General features: G+C 37.5%; 1 long non-coding RNA gene across 1 annotated transcript in view; it reads right to left on the bottom strand.

Annotated features, from left to right (window-relative positions):
• LOC116753566 overlaps positions 1-24824 on the bottom strand; it is a 111710-nt gene that overhangs the window by 85035 nt on the left and 1851 nt on the right. The window contains exon 2 of the long non-coding RNA XR_004349763.1: positions 14150-14181. This is a non-coding gene — a long non-coding RNA (uncharacterized LOC116753566). The remainder of the gene's footprint in view (positions 1-14149; positions 14182-24824) is intronic.

The following is a 24824-nucleotide window of genomic DNA, read 5'->3' as shown; positions in this document are numbered from 1 at the left end:
TTTCCTGTTATATTACAAACACAATAATAAAGCCATTGCTTTAGAACAAGAAAGCCTGTTGACTCTTGAGCTAACAGATTTTATAAAAAGTACAAATTTTGAAGTGTCCTATTTTTCATTCGGAGGTAGCTATACTTTTTAAAATTTACTTACTTACTTCCTATACTCAATGTAGAGCTATGGAAAATCTCCAGAGTAGAAGGCAAGAGACTTCAGGTTCTGGTCTGGGCCCTAGCATTAGTTTTTAAGAAACACTAGTTTTTGAGAAAAACAGTGAAACTCTTTGGGCCTCAGTTCTCACAACTATAAAACTAGGCAAGATAGTCTTCAAATCTTCCAGGTCTACAACTCTGTGACTCTATGATTTCATAACCCAAAGGAGGTAATTTGATATAAGTAAGATGGCTTGAATCCATAAGGAATATTTGTGAATTCTAGTATTAACTACCAAGGGGAGTAACTGCCCATGGTAAGGTTTTAGAAAGCACAGCTGTGTCTGATAGTAAAGGGAGTGTTTAGAATGCATCATCTCTATTAATTAAGGCTTTTCTTTCTTCCTCAATTTTCCTAGGGTATTGTATACATTGACAATTGAATCTGCTTTCGATGACATGTCTTTTCTCTTAAGGAACTGTTTTTATTAGATATAATAGATTTATTTTTATCATAAATATAAAATGATACATGTTATCTCCTACAAATATATAAAAAGAAAGTGGATCTCTAGCCAGCACACAATATGTAAGTTAAAATAGCTTATAGGCATAATACTTTGCATTTAATTATTCTATACTATCATCTAGGAGTCACATAAATTTTTAGTATTTACCATAGGTATGTGGATTATCTGTATTTTATACATAGGGAAACAGGCAGAGGATAAACATGGGACCTACTCTTGAATACATAGTAATCTCTGAGCAGGTCAAAGATGAAAGCCCTTACTCTCCCGTCCCAGTGGAAGCTATTATGCTTAGCTCACCATTACTACCTTCCCCCTGCCTCTGGAATTTTATAATTCATACATTTCTAAATATCTTTATAGCACTGACAAAAAATTGACTAGAACCACTAACAACATAAAAAATCATAAGCAAAAACCACAATCAAAAACTGGCAATAATATGAGTATAAAATGAAACGAGACTAATACCTTTAATATGTAAATTCGTGGAACAAACAGGAAATAAAGGTAGGATCCCTAATGATAAATCATGGACATGTGAGCATATTATATGATCTGGCTTTCAAAAATGAGGAAAACAAGTTTAATAAATCTAATTTAAAAGTACAAAAAAAATTAAAAAAAAAAAGTACAAACTCATTAATAATAAAAGAAATACAAATTGACACTATAAGAAATATCTTCTTTAACATGCCAAAGGAAAAAATATTTACAGAGGGCTAATACTGATTGAGAGGATATGATGAGATCACTATTCTCATATGCTGCTAGAGGGAATTTAAGTTGTCACATTTACTGGAAAGCAATTTGGGGATACAATGTGTATTAAGTGTCTTAAAGATGTTCCATATTTTTGGCCCAGTGATTCCCATTCTAGGAATGCACCCAAAAGAAATAATCTAAAATGCACATATATATGCAAAAACCCCACCATTTTCACTGCAAATATTATTTATAACAGAAAACAACCTAAATGTCCCAAAATAAAGGAATAGTTAAATAAATTATGGCACATCCATAGCATAGAAAGTTATACAGCACCTAATACTATTCATGAAGTACTTTCAGTGACATGTGAAAAGGTTGCTGAAATAGAGGGGGAACAAATTGCAAAGCTATATACATAGTGTATCTCAAGTATGTTAATATTTATGGTAGATCATAGACCTAAACATAAAAATAAAACCATAAAGCCCTTCAAAGAAAAAATATGAGTATATTTTCATAACCTGAGAGTGGGCAAAGATTTCTTAGAATGTAGAAAGTGATAACCATAGAAGAAAAATTTGATAAATTAGATTTCATCAAAATTTAAAACTTGTGCTCATCAAAGGACAACATCAAGAAAAAGAATAGGCAAGCCACATACTTACAGAAAATATCCACAAATCATGTCTGACAAAGGACTTATATCCAGAACATATAATGAATTACTATAACAACAACAACAACGACGACAGCATAATAATAATTTAAAAATAAGCATACTCACAGCAGACACTTCACAAAGGAAAATATACAAATGGCCAATAAGCACATAAAAAAAGTGTTCCACATCATTCATCATTACGGAAATACAAGCTAAAATCCCACTACACATCCACTAGAATGGCTAAAATACCAAAGACTAAAAATACCAAATGTTGGCAAGGATGCAAAGCAACCAGACTCTTACATATACCTAGTTGGAATGTAAAATTGATACAATCACTTTAGGAAAAGGTTTGGTAGTTTCTTATGAAATTAAACATACACATATTCTTTGACCCAGCAATTCTACTCCTAAGCATTTATCTGAAAGAAATCAAAACTTATATCCACAAAAAGGCTTGTACAAGAATGTAAATAGCAGCTCTCATCATAACAGCCAAAAACTGAAGTCAACTCAAGTGTCCATCACTATGGGAACAGATAAATTGTGATGTGTTTATGCAACAGAATCCTACTGAACAATGAAAAGGAATTAACTACTTTTCATACAACAACATCGATGAGTCTCACAGATATAATACTGAGCAAAAGAAACACAAAGACAACATACTGAGTCATTTCACGTATAGGAATTTCTTAAACAGGTAAAACAAATATAAGGTGTTACCATGTGATACTGCAATCCCAATCCTGGGTGTATATTCAGAGGAAACTCTAATTCAAAATGATACATGCACCCTAATGTTCATGGCAGCACTATTTACAATAGCCAAGAAATGGAAGCAAGTAAAACTCCATTGACAGATGAATGGATAAAGAAGGTGTGGTATATATACACAATGGGACATTAATCAGCCATAGAAAAGAGTGAAATAATGCCCTTTGCAGCAACATGGATGGACCTACAGATTATCATATTAAGTGAAGTAAGACAGAAAGACAAATATCATATGATATCACTTATATGTGGAATCTTAAAAACTGATATAAATGAACTTACTTACAAAACAAATAGACTCACAGACATAGAAAACAAACTTATGATTACCAAAGCGGATAGCGGGAGCTGGGGGGAGAGATAAATTAGGAGTTTGGGATTAACATATACACACTACTATATATAAAATAGATAAACTACAAGGACCTACTATATAGCATAGGGAACTATATTCAATATCTTACAATGATATATAATGGAAAAGAATCTGAAAAAGAATATTTTATATATATATATATAATCACTTTGCTGTACAACTGAAACTAACACAACATTGTAAATTAACTATACTTCAATTTAAAAAATAAATATAAGGTAAAGTAAAAAATGTTGTCTCAAGAATGAGAAGAAGAGCAAATAGGGACAGTCTGGAAAGAGACATGAGGGGTTTTCTGGGTAGGTTAAAATGTTCTCTATCATGGTAAGATATGTGTATTGGTCTGATAGGACTGCCATAAGAAAGCACCACAGACTGGGAGGCTTAAACAACAGAAATTTATTTCTCACAATTCTAGGGACTGAAAATTCAAGATCAAGGTGCTGGCAGGTTTAGTTTCATTCTGAAGCCCCTTCCCTTGGCTTGTAGGTGGCCACTATCTCCCTGTGTGCTCACGTGGCCCTCTCTGGGTGCAGAGAGAGATCTCTGGTGTCTCTTCCTCTTCTTATAAGGACAGCAGTCCTATCAGATTAAGGACCCATCCTAATGACCTCACTTAACCTTATTATATGCCCTATCTCCAAATACAGGCACAGTAGGGGATAGCACTTAAAATTATGAACTTTAGGGGACATAATTCAGTCCATAAGAGAACAGTTACATGAGTAGATCCACATGCCAACATTGCACAGTTATGATTTGTCTTTTCAATGTTCATAAATTCTACCTCAAAAAAATTATAAGTTGAGGGTTGGAGAGTGGATAAAGGAATAGATGAAACAATAATTACATGAAATAATAATTAGAATGTTGAACAATTTTGAACTTTGTTGATATGTACATAAGGATTCAGTATTCTACTTTGTGTAAATCATTCTATTTACTTTGTATATGTTTTACAGTTTTTATAATAAAAAGTCTAATAAACAAAGGAAAATGACGTGTCAATGGAAGATACTTTGTAGAGATGACAACTTTGTGTGACATTCTCCTGAGTTGAGCTCCATCTTAGGTATGTTTGTATTGTGTTTCTTGGGTAGGTCATCTTCTGGGCTTGATTCACTCATCTAGAGAATGCACTCATAATATAGACTTATCGAATGTTCATTAGGTGCAAGGCACTATGGTGGGCTTACCTGACATTATCACCAAAGTCCTATTCAGTATTTAAATTCTATCACCATTTTATGTCATCAATGCAGATCACCCTCTCTTTTGCTACATATAATTCTCATGACTTTTTTTTTTTTTTTTTTTTTTTTTTTTTTTTATGCGTTACGCGGGCCTCTCACCGTTGTGGCCTCTCCCGTTGCGGAGGACAGGCTCCGGACGCGCAGGCTCAGCGGCCATGGCTCACGGGCCCAGCCGCTCCGCGGCATGTGGGATCCTCCCAGACCGGGGCACGAACCCGTGTCCCCTGCATCGGCAGGCGGACTCTCAACCACTGCGCCACCAGGGAAGCCAATTCTCATGACTTTTAACCTTTATATCTTGTGTTTATTTTTCCTTCCTGTAGAGATAAGATTCAATAGGCCAGTGCAGCAGTCATCTTTCAGCAGATTTGTTTTCTACTGCAATCTTTGGTCTAGTGAGATTTCTGGAAGATACATTCAAGAAAATAGGTGACACCCACAGCCAGTATAATACTCAATGGTGAAAAGCTGAAAGCCTTCCCGCTAAAATCTGGAACAAGACAAGGATGCCCAGTCTCACCACTTCTATTCAACATAGTATTGGAGTCCTAGCCACAGCAATCAGACAAGACAAAGAAATAAAAGGTGTCCAAATTGGAAGGGAAGAGGTAAATGTGTCATTATGTGCAGATGACCTGATATATAGAAAATCCTAAAGACTCCACACAAAAACTACTAGAACTGATAAAAGAATTCAGCAAAGTAGCAGGATACAAGATTAACATACAGAAATTGGTTGCATTTCTCTACACTAACAATGAAATATCAGAAAAGGAATGTAAAAAAAGTCCTTTTTAAAAAATTCTATACCATTTATCATATTTTTAATTAATTTTTATTGGAGTAGAGTTGATTTAAAACATTGTGTTAGTTTCTGCTGTACAGCAAAGTGAATCAGTTATATATATACATATATCTACTCTTTTTAAGAATCTATTCCCATATAGAGCATTGAGTAGAGTTCCCTGTTCTATACAGTAAAACAATCCCTTTAAAAATTGCATCCAGAAAAAAAAATATGTAGGAATAAACCTGACCAAGGAGGTGAAAGATTTATATGCTGAGAACTATAAAATATTAATTAAGAAAACTGAAGGTGATCCAAAGAAATGGAAAGATATCTCATGCTCTTGGATTGGAAGAATTAATATTGTTAAAATGGCCATATTACCCAAAGCAATCTACAGATTTAATGCAATCCCTATCAAATTACCCAGGACATTTTTCACAGAACTAGAACAAATAATTCTAAAATTTATATGGAACCATAAAGACCCAGAATTGTCAAAGCAATCCTGAGGGAAAACAACAAAGCAGGAGGCATAATCCTCCCAGATTCAGACAATACTACAAAGCTACAGTAATCAAAACAGCATGGTATTGGCACAGAAACAGACATGTGGATCAATGGAACAGAATAGAGAGTGCTTAAATAAACCCACGCACCTACTGTCAATTAATCTTTGACAAAGGAGGCAAGAATATACAATGGAGAAAAATTCTCTTTAGCAAATGGTATTGGGAAAGTTGGAAAATGCATATAAATCAATGAAGCTAGAACACATCCTCATGCCATACACAAAAATAAACTTGAAATGGCTTAAAGACTTAAATATAAGACAGGATACCATAAAACTCCTAGAAGAGAACATAGGCAAAATATTCTCTGACATAAATTGTAGCAATACTTTCTTAGGTCAGTCTTCCAAGGCAATAGAAATAAAAGCAATAATAAACAAATGGGAGCTAATCAACCTTATAAGCTTTTTTACAGTTAAAGGAAACCATAAACAAAATGAAAAGACAAATTACAGACTGGGAGAAAACATTTGCAAATGATGAGACTGACAAGGGTTTAATTTCCAAAATATACAAACAGCTCATACAACTCAATAACAAAAAACAACCAACCCAATCAATAAATGGGCAGAAGACTTAGATACACATTTCTCCATAGAGATGTAGATGTACAGAATGGACATGTGGACACAGAGGGGCAAGGGGAGGGAGGGATGAATTGGGAGATTTGGTTTGACATAGATACACTACCATGTGTAAAATGGATGGCTAGTGGAAACCTGCTGTATAGCACAGGGAGTTCAGCTCGGTGCTCTGTGACAACCTAGATGGGTGGGATGGGGGGGTGGGAGGGAGGTCCAAGAGAGAGGGGATATAGGTATACATATAGCTGATTCACTTCATTGTACAGCAGAAACTAACACAACATTGTAGAGCAATTATACTCTAATAAAAAAAAAAAGAAGACATACAGATGGCCAAGAGGCACTTTTAAAGATGCTCAAAATTGCTAATTATTATAGAAATGTAAATCAAAACTACAATGAGGTGCCACCTCACACCAGTCAGAATGGCCATCATCAAAAAGCCTATAAATAACAAATGCTGGATTGGGTGTGGAGAAAAGGGAACCCTCCTACACTGTTGGTGGGATGTAAGCTGGTGCAGTCACTATGGAAAACAGTATGGAGGTTCCTAAAAAATAACAACTAAAAATAGAGTTACCATATGATCCAGCAATCCCACTCTTGGGCATATATCCAGACAAAACTATAATTCAAAGAGACACATGCATCTCTATGCTCACTGCAGCCCTGTTTACAACAGCCAAGACATGTAAACAACCTAAATGTCCACCGACAGATGAATGGAAAAAGAAGATGTGGTACATATACACAATGGAATGTTACTCAGCTATGAAAAAGAGTGAAATAATGCCATTTGCAACAACATGGATGGACCTAGAGATTATCATACTAAGTAAGTCAGAAAGAGAAAGACAAATACCATATGATATCACTTATATGTGGAATCTAAAATATGACACAAAAGAATTTATCTATGAAACAGAAACAGACTCACAGGCCTAGAGAACAGACTTGTGTTGACATGGGGGAGGGAAGGCAGGGAAGGGATGGATTGGGAGTTAGGGGTTAGCAGATGCAAACTATTATATATAGAATGGATAAACAACAAGGTCCTACCATATAGCACAGGGAACTATATTCAATATCCTGTGATAAACCATAATGGAAAAGAATATAGAAAAGAATGTATGTGTATGTGTGTGTATGTGTGTATAACTGAGTCACTCTGCTGTACAGCAGAAATTAACACAACATTGTAAATCAACTATACTTCAATTAAAAATATACAAAAAATAAAAATTAAAAAATAGAATAACTAAAAAAGAAAATAGATGACAATATGGAGAATTTTATGAAAGGACTGAACTCTTTTCAAGGAATTAACCTAAAATTCTAGTATAGGGCTTCCCTGGTGGCGCAGTGGTTGAGAGTCCGCCTGCCGATGCAGGGGACACGGGTTCGTGCCCCGTTCCGGGAAGATCCCACATGCCGCGAAGCGGCTGGGCACATGAGCCATGGCTGCTGAGCCTGCGTTTCCGGAGCCTGTGCTCCGCAATGGGAGAGGCCACAACAGTGAGAGGCCCGCATACAGAAAAAAAAAAAAAAAATTCTAGTATAAATAAGAAAATATAGCTAAATGAATAAATATGAGAATCAAATAGATGATTCCAAAGGCAGATTAAAGTCAGTATAAGTGAGGATTAGTGAAATTAAAGATAGTTAGTATAAAACATCCAGACTGAAGTATGAGAATAAAATAATAGAAAATGTAGAAAACAGATAGGAGACATATAAGGTAAAGTGAAAATGTCAAACACACATTTAATCAAAGAACCAGAATAGGAAGAGAGAGATTTGGGCAAAAACATTATTTGAGTCAAAGAGATTTGCTAGGATTTGTAAAAATTATCAACCTAAGATATCAAGCCTTCAGCTCAAGAAACTAAAATCCCAACCAGGATGCAAAAATCATAGTCAAACTGCTGAAAATGAAAGATAAAGAGAGGATCAAAAAGCAGGCACGCAAGGCAGTGGTAGGAGGGACACTATCTTCAAGGTCTCAGTAATAAGACTTATAGCTGAATGTGAAACATAGTAATGAAAGCTAGAAATCAGTGGAATGACACATTTAAAATTAAACAAACCTGCCAGTCTAGAATTCTATATTCAGCAAAAACATCCTTCAAAAAAGAAAGTGAAATAAAGATGTTTTAACACAAACAGAAATGGAGAGTGTTTGTCACCAGCAGACTTTTCCTAAAAGAAGATTACTAAGGGAATTTTCAAGTGACCCAGATGGAAGCAGGAGAATGCAGTAAGGAATGAAGAGCAACAGAAAGGGTAAAAAGGGCATAAATATGAATAAGCATCAACTATATAAAAAGAATTGCGTCTTATAGGATTTTAAATATATATGTGAATAAAATGCCTGACAACAAAAGCACAAAAGTTAAGGAGAGTATATAGAGTTTAAGTTTTTAAATTCTTGCATTATATGAGAAATGCTAAAAGTTCTAATTCATAATAAACTCTAATAAACCACGGACACATGTTGAAATGTTTATAGCAACCATGAAAAGATTAATACATAAATGTGTAACTAGCAAGCAAATACTGAGATGGAATAATATTTTTAAATACTTGAATCTAAATGAAGGTAAGATATAATTTTTTTCCTTTTAAATGGAAGTAGAACTCCAGAATCTGTTGGATCTAAGTCTTTGATTTATTTTGAGGAAAAAACTTTTTAAAAGAAGAGGAAAAAAATTAAAAATTAAGTCATGAGTATTGACAATAAATGTTGTCAATTTATATGTGGCTTCTGTAAGTATTGCATTTAAGTCCATGAAGTTACTAACGAAAAATTACCCAGGACAGGAACTTTGCCACAGAGTTCAATCATATATAGAAATTACTTCTAAGGAAAGAAAAGTAATTTCAAAAACATAGGTAGTTCTGGGGAAGCCAATTTACTCTAAGAAGTTGAAACATTCAAGATAATTTAATGTGGAGAAAACAGTGACAAAAATTACTTTTTAGGAGATGATGAGATGCCTGATATTTTATTTCTTAAGGTAAAGAAGGATATAATTTACTCAAAGGATGTTTGTTCATAATCCAAGGAAATAGTATTTGATAGATGTGTATCCTCTGAGATCTCACGGCAGCAATGTTCTGTGAAACCATATTAGAATTAAGAATTTTTATTCTTTTAGTAACTGGGTAAATCTCCCAATGTAGAGTTCAAAGAGGATATTTTTACATGAATATATTATCTTTATAGCAAAATCTTTTATTTTTGCGGTACGTGGGCCTCTCACTCTTGTGGTCTCTCCCGTTGCGGAACACAGGCTCCGGACACGCAGGCCCAGTGGCCATGGCTCACGGGCCCAGCCGCTCCGCGGCACGTGGGATACTCCCGGACAGGAGCACGAACCCAAGTCCCCTGCATCGGCAGGCGGACTCTCAACCACCGCGCCACCAGGGAAGCCCTATAGAAAAATCTTTTAAAAGAATTAATTATATGTGTGTATGTACACACACATGCACACACAGAGGCATGAGTGGAAGTAACTGACATCCACAGTTATTCTATAAACTGAAATTTCAAGATGACTTAAATTTCTTGATGAAGGGCCACCAACATCTTTTATAAGGAAATATATTAACTACTTACATATTACATATTACCTACTTTTTAAAAAATGGAAATTAAAAAAGTATTACATACTTTCCAATATACTTAAAACAACTAAAAATAACAAAATATATACTTTTATTGACAATTAAGGAATAATTATTATTGACATAAATTATTATACTATCTTACAATGTTCAAAGGGACAACAGGAATGCTAAACTCCTTTTTAAAAAATTCTACACTACCCCCTTTAAAAACAAAGTTCTCCTAAGTTTTACAGTTTCCCTGCTTCCTCCTTGATTTCAGACCACAGCTCCTGTTTTCACTGCTGCAGTGTTCCTGCCCTGTAATCCACTGTAAATTTGGGAGCCAATATCTAACATAATAGTTCATAGGACCTTCATGGCAACCTCAGATCCTCTCCTGTGAATTAGGTGAATGTTGGCCACGGAAAGTGCAAGGACTTTTACAGACACCACTTTTCTCCTTTTCCATTTATGGCTTTTGGGTGGAATTTCCCATAGGTGAGGTTTCCCTATAAGTGAACTACATGGAAGTGACAGCTATATGTTCATTGACTTTTATTAATGATGTGTATAATGTCAGACCTACTTCCATCTGAACTTCACCTTTTAACTTATTCAGGAAATTGGTTCTATTTAGTTCCCAGATGCAAGTGGGTAGGGTGGGGTGGGAGGTGAGGGAACAAGGAGGCTACCATCGACTGAGAAGGGATCATGTGAAATAAAGCTCAGTCACCCTGTGATATCAAATATAATTCTTATAGCCGGTCTATGACACACCTATTGACAACTCCATTTTACTATTAAGGAAAAAAAAAAAGACTTGCAGGAAAAAGGCAAAGGTAAACTGACTTGCCAAAAATCACATTGCTAGAAAATAGCAGAGCTGAGATTAAAACCCTGATATGTTTCAGTGCCTCCTTTTTTTCCCTTCCACTACACCAAAGCTTCGGAAAATCTCAGGGATTAACTGGAAAGGATGAATGCTGGAGAATGTTCTATGGTGAAAACATAGCTCCAACATTCTGAGCAATATTGTTGTGGCTCTAAAACTGCACAGAGATGAAAAAGATGGCATCAAAATCTAAAATCCTCTAAAGAAAAAGTGAACAATACTTTTTAATATTTTAAGCATAAATTTCCTTTATTAAAATATAGTAGACATTCAGAAAAATGCAAAAATCATAAGTTTAAATCTCAGTTAATTTTTATAAAGTGAACAACTCATGTTACTACATCCCAGATCAAAGAGTAGAACGTATGGCACCCTAGAAGGCCCAGGCTCTCTCTCACACACAAAGAAACTACTACTCTGACCTCTATCATCATAAATTATTTTTGTCTGCTTTGGAACATGCTATGAAATGACATCATGAAACATGAACTCTTTTGTGTCTGCTTATTTCACTCTACATTTGTGAAATGTAATTATGCTGTTGCCTGTTGAAGTAATTTATTCATTTTCATTATTGTATAGTATTCCTCTGTGACTATACCACCACATATTCATCCACTTTACTGTTGATGAGAACTTGGATAGTTATGATACTACTTTTCACATTCTGGTACATGTCTTTTGGCAAACATATGTATGCATCTCTGCAAGGTTTGTGCCTAGGACCAGAATAGCTGGGATATGCAGCTTTAAGAGATATTAGGTGACAATTTTCCAAAGTGCTCGTGTCAATTTACACTCCCTCAGAGTAGAAAAGTTCAGTTGCTCCAAATCCTTGTTCTTGCAGACACTTAAAATTGTCTGTCTTTTTCACATTTTTTCCCAGTCTGTCTTTTTCACATTTTTTCCCAGCTTTATTGAGATATGATTGAAAATAGCATTGCATAAATTTAAGGTATACAAAGTGATAATTTTATATATATATATATATATATAGTGAAGTGATTACCACAATATGGTTAGTTTACACAACCATCAGCTCATATGTTACCATTCTTTTGTGTGTGTGGTGAGAACATTTAAGATCTACTCTCTTAGCAAACTTCAAGTATACAACATTTTAACTACAGTCATCATGCTATACCTTAGATCCCCAGAACTTATTTATCTTATAACTGATATTTTGACCAATATCTCTCCATTTTCTCTACCTCCCCCACCTCTGGTAATCCCTATTCTACCCTCTGCTTCTACGAATTCAACTTTTTTAGATTCCACACACAAGTGAAATCTAAAAGTGTCTTTCTGTGTCTGGCTTATTTCACTTAGCATAATGCCCTCCAGGTTCATACACATTACTGCAAATCGCAAAATTTCCTTCTTTCTTAGGGCTGAATAATACTCCATTGTGTATGTATACCACAGTTTCTTTATGCATTCATCCATCAATGGACATTTAAGTTGCTCCCATGTCGTGGCTATTGTGAATAATGCTGCAGTGAATATAGGGTGCACATATCTCTTTGAGATAGTGATTTAATTTCCTTTGGATATATACCCAGAAGTGGGATTGCTGGATCATATAATTGTTCCATTTTTAATTTTTTGAGGAAGTTCCAGTGTTTTCTATAATGGTTGTATTGATTTATAGTCCCACCAACAGTGGGGCATAATTGTTCCCTTTTCTTCATACCTTCACCAACAACCATCTTTTGTCTTTTTGATAATAGCAATTCTCATAGGTGTGAGGTAGTATCTCATTGAGGTTTTGATTTGTATTTCCCTAATGATTAGTGATGTTGAATACCTTTTTGTGTACCTGTTGGTCATTTGTATGTCTTCTTCAGAAAAATGTCTATTCAGGTCCTTTGCCCATTTTTTAATTGGATTAATTTTTGCCATTGAGTTGTATGAGTTCTTTATATATTTTGGATATTAACCCTTTATATTTTCTCCCATTCCATAGTTCACCTTTCATCTTATTGATTGTTTTCTGTTTGTTGTTGCTATACAGAAGCATTTTAACTTGATGTAACCCACTCATTTATTTTTGCTTCTGCTGCCAAGACCAATGTCAAGGAGCTTTTCCTCTGTGTTTTCTTTGAGTCTTCTTTCCTTTTTTCTTAGCCCAACTAAAGTTTTATCAGTTATGTTTATGTTTTCAAAAAAACAACTCAGTTTTGTTGATCTTTTCTATTGTTTTCCTATTCTCTGTTTCATTTACTTCTATGCTACTCTTTATCATTTCCTTCTGTAGGTGTCCTCTTCATAGTGTTTAACAGGCCACAAACATGAACAGGGGTGATATCTAAGATTTCATAACCTGAGGATGTATGTATTCCTAGAAAATCCGAGTTAATATGCTGAGAGCATGGTTCCACAGAATACAAAATACAATGGTATTTGAGTGGTTTTTATTCTGCACTAAGCATAAATAGTATTCTGTGTGCTGAGCTAAAACAATACCACCTTGTCTAACATTGTTTCTTGAGAAAATATGGTTCAAATACTAAATACTATCCATATATTTCTTACGAAAAAATATAGTTCTTTCTTGCAACAACAGATCTCATCTGACTCCCCAGTGTCTGACTTAAGTCAGAAAAGGCATATCCTTTCTCAATTCTATAGAGTAGTGAAGAAGACTACATTTCTTCTCTGTAGGAGGTGGTTAAATCTGGCTCCTTGACTGCTTCCTGCCATGTGGGTCATAAGTGTGGGTAAGAAGTGATGTCACTAACGACAGTCTGAAGTGGACATTGGGTACCAGATTTGGAATGGGGGGTTCCATAAAAGAAATTAAGGTTACATTCAACTCTACAGCTGAATGTGAGTAGGGATGGGAGGAGTAGGGAGAACAGTCCTGAACTTCAGAAACAAAGGGACATGCCTCAGCAAGCAAGAAATAAATGGCTTCTTGCATCTCAGAGGCTGCTTCTTCCCCAGAAAAATAGGCCTATTTTATTTATTAAACAAATGTCCAAAATGTGCAGTATGCTTTAGAACCACAAGTAAATATCTTTGATAGCATATTCTTAACAAGACCCACTGCAGCTCTTTTCAATGCATGGCCTTCTATATACCCATACATTTCCTTAGTCCAAGGCAAAATGGCCCAGGGCAACCCTATCTTTAGAGAACATACTTCATGAGGAATGGATACTCCATATTTAAAATATTCTTATCCAACTTCCCTTCCACTGCATCTGTGTGTGTTGCCTTTGTTTCAGCCTTGTACTCACCTAGGCATTAAACCCCTCGCCTTCACCAATTTCTGCAAAAAAAAATTAAAATTAAAAAAAATCAAAAAATCAAAAATCAAAAATCCAATCACAGCAAGTTTTTTGTGAGAGTGGAAGTTAAGGACATTTTGGGGAAGTACTATACAACATTCCACCATCTCTCTACATTCTTCCTTCCCCTTTTTCCATGTCTTCAATCTCTTCCCCTTCCCAGTTCAAAGTAATTCAGTATGGCCCTCTATCAGTCAGGACAGGCTGGGATGTGCTGTGGTACAAAACAACCCCCAAACCAGTCACTTAATACAAACATTTATATGGGAATGAGACCTTCATTGATGTGCTTTGAAAGTACCCACAGAGATAATCTGTGCCTAAGCTCTACGTTTATATCTTTTGTACCATGGATAGTTACTCGGATACTGAAAATATTACAATATGCCGAGGAGGACCTTATAGTTCCCTAAAAGGGGAACTGTATTTTGGTCTAATGGTTGCTAAATAAGAATTTACTTCAGAATCATGTGGGAACTTTTACAAATTCAGATGCCTGGGCCCCATCCACAGATATTTTGATTCAGTAGATTTCATGTGCGGTCCAGGACTCTAAATTTTTAACAAGCTCCCCACGTACTTCTGAAAATTATCCAGGTTTGAAAACTACCCCTCTAGTACAGGGGTCATCAAACTACAGCCCTTAAGCTAAAGCAAACCCTGCCATCTGTTTTTGTAAATAAAGCTTAATAGGAATGCAGACATGCCCATTCATTTATATCTTGTGTATGGCTGTTTTGTGCTATAATGGCAGAGTTGAGTAACTGAGACAGAGACCATATGGCCCACAAAATGTAAAATATTTACTATCTGGTCCTTTATAGAAAAAGTTTGCAAACCCTTACTCTTGTCTATTTCATGACTAATTTCCAGAGTCATGTGATTACTTGTGATGGGAACTAAGTAAGGCAATGCAGATGATCACTACTGAAAACAATAATACCTGGACTGAATTCTTTACAATCTTTATCTTCATATAAGAAAAATGATTGTTTTTTATATACAAATTACCAGCCAAATTTTTTCCTGAGTTATACTGTCCCCTAATGGTAGAAATGTTAAATCACAGATGCTTAATCAGATTAGATGTTCCCCATTGTTAATCAATTCCTGAAATCAGTCACTATAGACTTTGTAGCAAGGGACTTCAGGAATCAGTTCAGGTGGTAGAACTGAGCAGGACTAAACGGGCTCAGAGAAGGTGGACAATTTTAATGAGAATTAGAATCCCTTCCCTCTGTAAAATTCCTTTCTCTTCAAAGACTATTACTCTTTGCATATGCAATTAGATAGTCATTTATCCCAAGGTGATACATTTCTTGAGGACATTTCAGCCATTTGTAATGCCATGACCATCTCCAAAATTGAAGCACAATACTATCAATATGGTCAAAATCACATGTGCACTCACTATGATGAACTGTGATGAAAGGAAAGAAAGCTTAAACAGGAATCTGGATGCATACACATAAATGCCAAGATGGTTACCAAGGCGGATTGCACCCATGTTGGCAATAATGAGTCAGCAGAGGATGAAACCACTGGTTTTCTCCTTGACTAATGATTAAAATCCTCTGAGTCGCTTTTAAAACATGATGATGGCCAAATCCTGACCCCCGTCAGAATTACTTGGGACATCTCTTAAGGTGATGCTGGACATTTGCAAGGTGGACCACACTTTGCGTAGGAATGAATTAGATCATCCCTAGCCACTAGCCACAATTTTCATACAAACTCAGTGGTTCTGAGACCTTAAAGTATGTAAGTATCACTTGGAAGCTAACTAAACATGCAAATTTGCAAGCTCCAGTGTCACAAATTAAAACTCAGTGGGGGGACGAGGGGAAGATGGCGGAAGAGTAAGACGCGGAGATCACCTTCCTCCCCACAGATACACCAGAAATACATCTACACGTGGAACAACTCCTACAGAACACCTACTGAACGCTGGCAGAAGACCTCAGACCTCCCAAAAGGCAAGAAAGTCCCCACGCACCTGGGTAGGTCAAAAGAAAAAAGAATGAATAGAGACAAAAAGGATAGGGACGGGACCTGCACCAGTGGGAGGGAGCTGTGAAGGAGGAAAGGTTTCCATACATTAGGAAGCCCCTTCGCGGGCGGAGACTGCAGGTGGCGGAGAGGGAAGCTTCAGGGCCACGGAGGAGAGCGCAGCAACAGGGGTGCGGAGGGCAAAGCGGGGAGATTCCCGCACAGAGGATCGGTGCCTACTGGCACTCACCAACCCGACAGGCTTGTCTGCTCACCCGCCAGGGCGGGTGGGGCTGGGAGCTGAGGTTCAGGGGTTTCGGTCGGAGCGCTGCGAGAGGACTGGGGTTGGCGGCGTGAACACTGCCTGCAGGGGGTTAGTGAGCCACGACTAACCGGGAGGGAGTCCGGGAAAAGTCTGGACCTGCCGAAGAGGCAAGAGACTTTTTCTTCCCTCTTTGTTTCCTGGTGCAGGAGGAGAAGGGATTAAGAGCGCTGCTTAAAGAAGCTCCAGAGACGGGCGCCAGCCGCGGCTATCATCGCGGACTCCAGAGACGGGCATAAGACTCTAAGGCCGTTGCGGCCGCCACCAAGAAGCCTGTGTGTGAGCACAGGTCACTATCCACAACCCCCTTCCGGGGAGCCTGTGCAACCCGCCACTGCCAGGGTCCCGGGATCCAGGGACAACTTCCCCGGGAGAACGCACGTCGTGCCTCAGGCTGGTGCAACGTCATGCCGGCCTCTGCCACCGCAGGCTCGCCCCGCATCCGTGCCCCTCCCTCCCCCCACCGCCTGCGTGAGCCAGAGCCCCCGAATCAGCGGCTCCTTTAACCCCGTCCTGTCTGAGCAAAAAACAGACGCCCTCCAGCGACCTACACGCAGAGGCGGGGCCAAATCCAAAGCTGAGCCCCTGTGAGCTGTGAGAACAAAGAAGACAAAGGGAAATCACTCCCAGCAGCCTCAGAAACAGCGGATTAAAGCTCCACAATCAACTTGATGTGCCCTGCATCTGTGGAATACATGAAATAGACAACGAATCATCCTAAATTGAGGAGGTGGACTTCGAGAGCAAGATCTATGATTTTTTCCCCTTTTCCTCTTTTTGTGAATGTGTATGTGTATGCTTCTGTGTGAGATCTTGTCTGTATAGCTTTGCTTCCACCATTTGTCCTAGGGTTCTATCCGTCCATTGTTTTTTTTAAAATTTTTTTTCTTAATAATTCATTTTAACAACTTTATTATACTTTACCTTCTTTCTTTCTTCCTTCCTTCCCTCCCTCCCTCCCCACAGATACACCAGAAACAGCGGATTAAAGCTCCACAATCAACTTGATGTGCCCTGCATCTGTGGAATACATGAATAGACAACGAATCATCCCTCCCTTGCTTCCTTCCTTTCCTCCTTTAGACAACGAATCATCCCAAATTAAGGAGGTGGACTTTGAGAGCAAGATTTATGATTTTTTCCCCTTTACCTCTTTTTATGAGGGTGTATGTGTATGCTTCTGTGTAAGATTTTGTCTGTATAGCTTTGCTTCCAACATTTGTCCTAAGGTTTTATCCGTCCCCTTTTTTTTCCTAAATAATTATATTTAATTCAAAAACTTTATTATACTTTTATTTTACTGTATCTTCTTTCTTTGTCATTTTTCCTTCTTTCCCTCCTTCCTTCCTTCCTCCCTCCCTCCATCCTTTCTTTCCTTCTTGCCTTCTTTCCTTTTCTTCTTTCTTTCTTCATTCCTTCCTTCCCTCCTTTCTTTCTTTCTTTCTTCATAGTTCTACTAATTCTCTCTACTTTTTCTCCCTCTTATTCTGAGCAGTGTGGATGAAAGGCTCTTGGTGCTGCAGCCAGGAGGCAGTGCTGTGCCTCTGAGGTGGGAAAGCCAACTTCAGGACACTGGTCCACAAGAGACCTCCCAGCTCCACATAATATCAAATGGCGAAAATCTCCCAGAGATCTCCATCTCAACACCAGCACCCAGCTTCACTCAACGACCAGCAAGCTACAGTGCTGGACACCCTATGCGAAACAACTAGCAAAACAGGAACACAACCCCACCCATTAGCAGGAAGGCTGCCTAAAATCATAATAAGGCCACAGACACCCCAAAACACAACACCAGACGTGGACCTGCCAACTAGAGAGACAAGATCCAGCCTCATCCACCAGAACACAGGCACTAGTCCCCTCCACCAGGAAGCCTACACAACCCACTGAACCAACCTTAGCCACTGGAGACAGACATCAAAAACAACGGGAACTACGAACCTGCAGCCTGCAAAAAGGAGACCCCAAACACAGTAAGATAAGCAAAATGAGAAGACAGAAAAACACACAGCAGATGAAGGAGCAACATAAAAATGCACCAGACCTAACAAATGAAGAGGAAATAGGCAGTCTACCTGAAAAAGAATTCAGAATAATGATAGTTAGGATGATCCAAAATTTTGGAAATAGAATAGACAAAATGCAAGAAACATTTAACAAGGACCTAGAAGAAATAAAGATGAAACAAGCAACGATAAACAACACAATAAACGAAATTAAAAGTACTCTAGATGGGATCAATAGCAGAATAACTGAGGCAGAAGAACGGATAAGTGACCTGGAAGATAAAATAGTGGAAATAACTACTGCATAGCAGAATAAAGATAAAAGAATGAAAAGAGCTGAGGACAGTCTCAGAGACCTCTGGGACAACATTAAACGCACCAACATTCGGATTATAGGGGTTCCATAAGAAGAAGAGAAAAAGAAAGGGACTGAGAAAATATTATAGATTATAATATTATGGAGATTATAGTTGAAAACTTCCCTAATATGGCAAAGGAAATAGTTAATCAAGTCAAGGAAGCACAGAGAGTCCCATACAGGATAAATCCAAGGAGAAATATGCCAAGACACATATTAATCAAACTGTCAAAAATTAAATACAAAAAAAGCATATTAAAAACAGCAAGGGAAAAATAACACACAAGGGAATCCCCATAAGGTTAACAGCTGAACTCTCAGCAGAAACCCTGCAAGCCAGAAGAGAATGGCAGGACATACTGAAAGTGATGAAGGAGAAAAACCTGCAACCAAGATTACTCTACCCAGCAAGGATGTCATTCAGATTTGATGGAGAAATTAAAACCTTTACAGACAAGCAAAAGCTAAGAGAGTTCAGCACCACCAAACCAGCTTTACAACAAATGCTAAAGGAACTTCTCTAGACAAGAAACACAAGAGAAGGAAATGACCTATAATAACGAACCCAAAACAATTAAGAAAATGGGAAGAGGAACATACATATCGATAATTACCTTAAATGTAAATGGACTAAATGCTCCCACCAAAAGACACAGATTGGCTGAATGGATAAAAACCAAGACCCTTATATATGCTGTCTACAAGAGACCCACTTCAGACCTAGAGACACATACAGACTGAAAGTAAGGGGTTGGAAAAATATTCCATGCAAATGGAAAGCAAAAGAAAACTGGAGTAGCAATTCTCATATCAGACAAAATAGGCTTTAAAATAAAGACTATTAGAAGAGACAAAGAAGGACACTACATAATGATCAAGGGATTGATCCAAGAAGAAGATATAACAACTGTAAGTATTTATGCACCCAACATAGGAGCACCTCAGTACATAAGGCAAATACTAACAGCCATAAAAGGGGAAATCGACATTAACACATTCATAGTAGGGGACTTTAACACCCCACTTTCACCAATGGACAGATCATCCAAAATGAAAATAAATAAGGAAACAAAAGCTTTGAATGATACATTAAACAAGACGGACTTAATTGATATTTATAGGACACTCCATCCAAAAACAACAGAATACACATTTTTCTCAAGTGCTCATGGAACATTCTCCAGGACAGATCATATCTTGGGTCACAAATCAAGCCTTGGTAAATATAAGAAAATTGAAATTGTATCAAGTATCTTTTCCGACCACAACGCCATGAGACTAGATATCATTTACAGGAAAAGATCTGTAAAAAATACAAACACATGCAGGATAAACAATACACTACTTAATAATGAAGTGATCACTGAAGAAATCAAAGAGGAAATTAAAAAATACCTAGAAACGAATGACAATGGAGACACAACGACCCAAAACCTATGGGATGCAGCAAAAGCAGTTCTAAGGGGGAAGTTTATAGCAATACAAGCCCACCTTAAGAAGCAGGAAACATCTCGAATAAACAACCTAACCTTGCATCTCAAGCAATTAGAGAAAGAAGAACAAAAAAAACCCAAAGCTAGCAGAAGGAAAGAAATCATAAAACTCAGATCAGAAATAAATGAAAAAGAAATGAAGGAAACAACAGCAAAGATCAATGAAACTAAAAGCTGGTTCTTTGAGAAGATAAACAAAATAGATGAACCATTAGCCAGACACATCAAGAAAAAAAGGGAGAAGACTCAAATCAATAGAAATGAAAAAGGAGAAGTAACAACTGACACTGCAGAAATACAAAAGATCATGAGAGATTACTACAAGCAACTCTATGCCAATAAAATGGACAATCTGGAAGAAATGGACAAATTCTTAGAAATGCACAACCTGCCAAGACTGAATCAGGAAGAAATAGAAAATATGAACAGACCAATCACAAGCACTGAAATTGAAACTGTGATTAAAAATCTTCCACCAAACAAAAGCCCAGGACCAGATGGCTTCACAGGCAAATTCTATCAAACATTTAGAGAAGAGCTAACATCTATCCTTCTGAAACTCTTCCAAAATATAGCAGAGGGAGGAACACTCCCAAATTCCTTCTGCGAGGCCACCATCACCTTGATAACAAAACCAGACAAGGATGTCACAAAGAAAGAAAACTACAGGCCAATATCACTGATGAACATAGATGCAAAAAGCCTCAACAAAATACTAGCAAACAGAAGCCAACAGCACATTAAAAGGATCATTCACCATGATCAAGTGGGGTTTATTCCAGGAATGCAAGGATTCTTTAATATACGCAAATCTATCAATGTGATAAACCATATTAAAATATTGAAGGAGAAAAACCATATGATCATCTCAATAGATGCAGAGAAAGCTTTTGACAAAATTCAACACGGATTTATGATAAAACCCCTGCAGAAAGTAGGCATAGAGGGAACTTTCCTCAACATAATAAAGGCCATATATGACAAGCTCACAGCCAACATCATCCTCAATGGTGAAAAACTGAAAGCATTTCCACTAAGATCAGGAACAAGACAAGGTTGCCCACTCTCACCACTCTTATTCAACATAGTTTTGGAAGTTTTAGCCACAGCAATCAGAGAAGAAAAGGAAATAAAAGGAATCCAAATCGGAAAAGAAGAAGTAAAGCTGTCACTGTTTGCAGATGACATGATACTATACATAGAGAATCCTAAAGATGCTACCAGAAAACTACTAGAGCTAATCAATGAATTTGGTAAAGTAGCAGGATACAAAATTAATGCACAGAAATCTCTTGCATTCCTATATACTAATGATGAAAAATCTGAAAGTGAAAGCAAGAAAACACTCCCATTTACCATTGCAACAAAGAGAATAAAATATCTAGGAATAAACCTACCTAAGGAGACAAAAGGCCTGTATGGAGAAAATTATAAGACACTGATGAAAGAAATTAAAGATGATACAAATAGATGGAGAGATATACCATGTTCGTGGGTTGCAAGAATCAACATTGTGAAAATGACTCTATTACCCAAAGCAATCTATAGATTCAATGCAATCCCTATCAAACTACCACTGCCATTTTTCACAGAACTAGAACAAAAAATTTCACAATTTGTATGGAAACACAAAAGACCCCGAATAGCCAAAGCAATCTTGAGAACGAAAAACGGAGCTGGAGGAATCAGGCTCCCTGACTTCAGTACTACAAAGATACAGTAATCAGCACAGTATGGTACTGGCACAAAAACAGAAAGGTAGATCAATGGAACAGGATAGAAAGCCCAGAGATAAACCCACGCACATATGGTCATCTTATCTTTGAAAAAGGAGGCAGGAATGTACAGTGGAGAAAGGACAGCCTCTTCAATAAGTGGTGCTGGGAAAACTGGACAGGTACATGTAAAAGTATGAGATTAGATCACTCCCTAACACCATACACAAAAATAATCTCAAAATGGATTAAAGACCTAAATGTAAGGCCAGAAACTATCAAACTGTTAGAGGAAAACATAGTCAGAACACTCTATGACATAAATCACAGCAAGATCGTTTTTGACCCACCTCCTAGAGTAATGGAAATAAAAACAAAAATAAACAAATGGGACCTAATGAAACTTCAAAGCTTTTGCACAGCAAAGGAAACCACAAACAAGACCAAAAGACAACCCTGAGAATGGGAGAAAATATTTGCAAATGAAGCAACTGACAAAGGATTAATTTCCAAAATTTACAAGCAGCTCATGCAGCTCAATAACAAAGAAACAAACAACCCAATCCAAAAATGGGCAGAAGACCTAAATAGACATTTCTCCAAAGAAGATTTACAGACTGCCAACAAACACATGAAAGAATGCTCAACATCATTAATCATTAGAGAAATGCACATCAAAACTACAATGAGGTATCATCTCACACCAGTCAGAATGGCCATCATCAAAAAATCTAGAAACAATAAATGCTGGAGAGGGTGTGGAGAAAAGGGAACACTCTTGCACTGCTGGTGGGAATGTGAATTGGTTCAGCCACTTTGGAGAACACTATGGAGGTTCCTTAAAAAACTACAAATAGAACTACCATATGACCCAGCAATCCTACTACTGGGTATATACCCTGAGAAAACCACAATTCAAAAAGAGTCATGTACCAAAATGTTCATTGCAGCTCTATTTACAATAGCCCGGAGATGGAAACAACCTAAGTGCCCATCATCGGATGAATGGATAAAGAAGATGTGGCACATATATACAATGGAATATTACTCAGCCATAAAAAGAAATGAAATTGAGCTATTTGTAATGAGGTGGATAGACCTAGAGTCTGTCATACAGAGTGAAGTAAGTCAGAAAGAAAAAGGCAAATACCGTATGCTAACACATATATATGGAATTTAAGGAAAAAAATGTCATGAAGAACCTAGGGGTAAGACAGGAATAAAGATACACACCTACTGGAGAACGGACTTGAGGATAAGGGGAGGTGGAAGGGTGAGCTGTGACAGGGCGAGAGAGAGGCATGGACATATATACACTAACAAACGTAAGGTAGATAGCTAGTGGAAAGCAGCCGCATGGAACAGGGATGTCGGCTCAGTGCTTTGTGACCGCCTGGAGGGGTGGGATAGGGAGGGTGGGAGGGAGGGAGACGCAAGAGTGAAGAGGTATGAGAACATATGTATATGTATAACTGATTCACTTTGTTATAAAGTAGAAACTGGCACACCACTGTAAAGCAATTATACCCCAATAAAGATGTTAAAAAAAAAAAAAGTCACTTAGTGGTACCCAATGAGCAAATAGTTTGGCTTGAGGAGTCCAAGATGGCTTCATTTCACATGCCTTGGCTGGAAGGCTAGGCCAACTGGGACTGTTGCCTGGAATGCCTACACACAACCTCTCCAGTCTGGCAGCCTTGGCTAGAGTAGTAGGTCTCCTTATATGGCAGCTCAAGTCTCCTAGAGAGAGTGTTCCAAGATAAAGAAAGTGGAACAGAGTCATTTCTGCCATAGTCTACTGGTCAAAAAAGTTCCAGTGCTCAACCAGATTCAAAGGGAGGAGTCATAAACAGGCTGGAGTCATGGCTGTGTGACCCTTTGAAAAATCTCAAGTGCAGCTGCATAGAAACCTGAACTCAAAAGGAGTTCATGCTTGGTTTATTGTTGTCTTGAAATTCTTTATAATTTTTGAACAAAGGGCACTACATTTTCATTTTGAACTGAGTCCCACAAATTATGTAGCCTGTCCTCATCATAAACCTCACCTTTCAATAGATAGAGTATTAAAAATTTTGTAGCCATCTTTAAGGGGCCATAAGCTGCCTGCCAGAGACTTCATTCCACACCATAGTTCTGTATTCAAAATTATCCTTTCAAAATGAAGACTGATGTTTGTGGGTTAAATTCACCATAAAGAAGGGAAACAAATTATAAGGTTGGAAACTGGAACAAATTCTGTGATAAGTTTAGGATTAATAAATATGTTGGAAACCAACAACACTGAGTATCTGCTGGCACTGAGTAACTGGTCACCTCTGGGCTCACTCACTCAGTTATGTCACTTAGGCATTAACCAACAGTTATCCAAGATCAGTATGTGTGCTGAATTTATACATATTGTCCTTGATGAGAAAGACAGCCAGTAATCACTATATAGAAAGGAGTCTCCATGGTCTCAGCAAACCTGGATTTGTTTTGGGGGGGTATCTGCAAAACTATGTAAAGGTTATTAGGGAAGGCAGTGACAACTCCTATGCTTTTTGAGAACCCCAGCCACATCTGACATCTCTTTGGGTCATCAGTCATTTGCACTTCATTATGTTCTCAGCAGGAGTTGAATATGATTGCTGGTGATGAATCTAAGCAACAAATGGCATCATAACAATAACAACTACCAAAAACCAAGATGAATAGAATGGGGACACAATTAATGGAGAACAAGGTCAGGAAAAGTTAAG

The sequence above is a fragment of the Phocoena sinus genome, chromosome 4, assembly GCF_008692025.1.
Source record: "Phocoena sinus isolate mPhoSin1 chromosome 4, mPhoSin1.pri, whole genome shotgun sequence".
NCBI classification, from domain to species: Eukaryota; Metazoa; Chordata; class Mammalia; order Artiodactyla; family Phocoenidae; genus Phocoena; species Phocoena sinus.
Note: the sequence above shows the minus strand (reverse complement) of the source record. Positions and strands in the feature narration are given on the sequence as shown.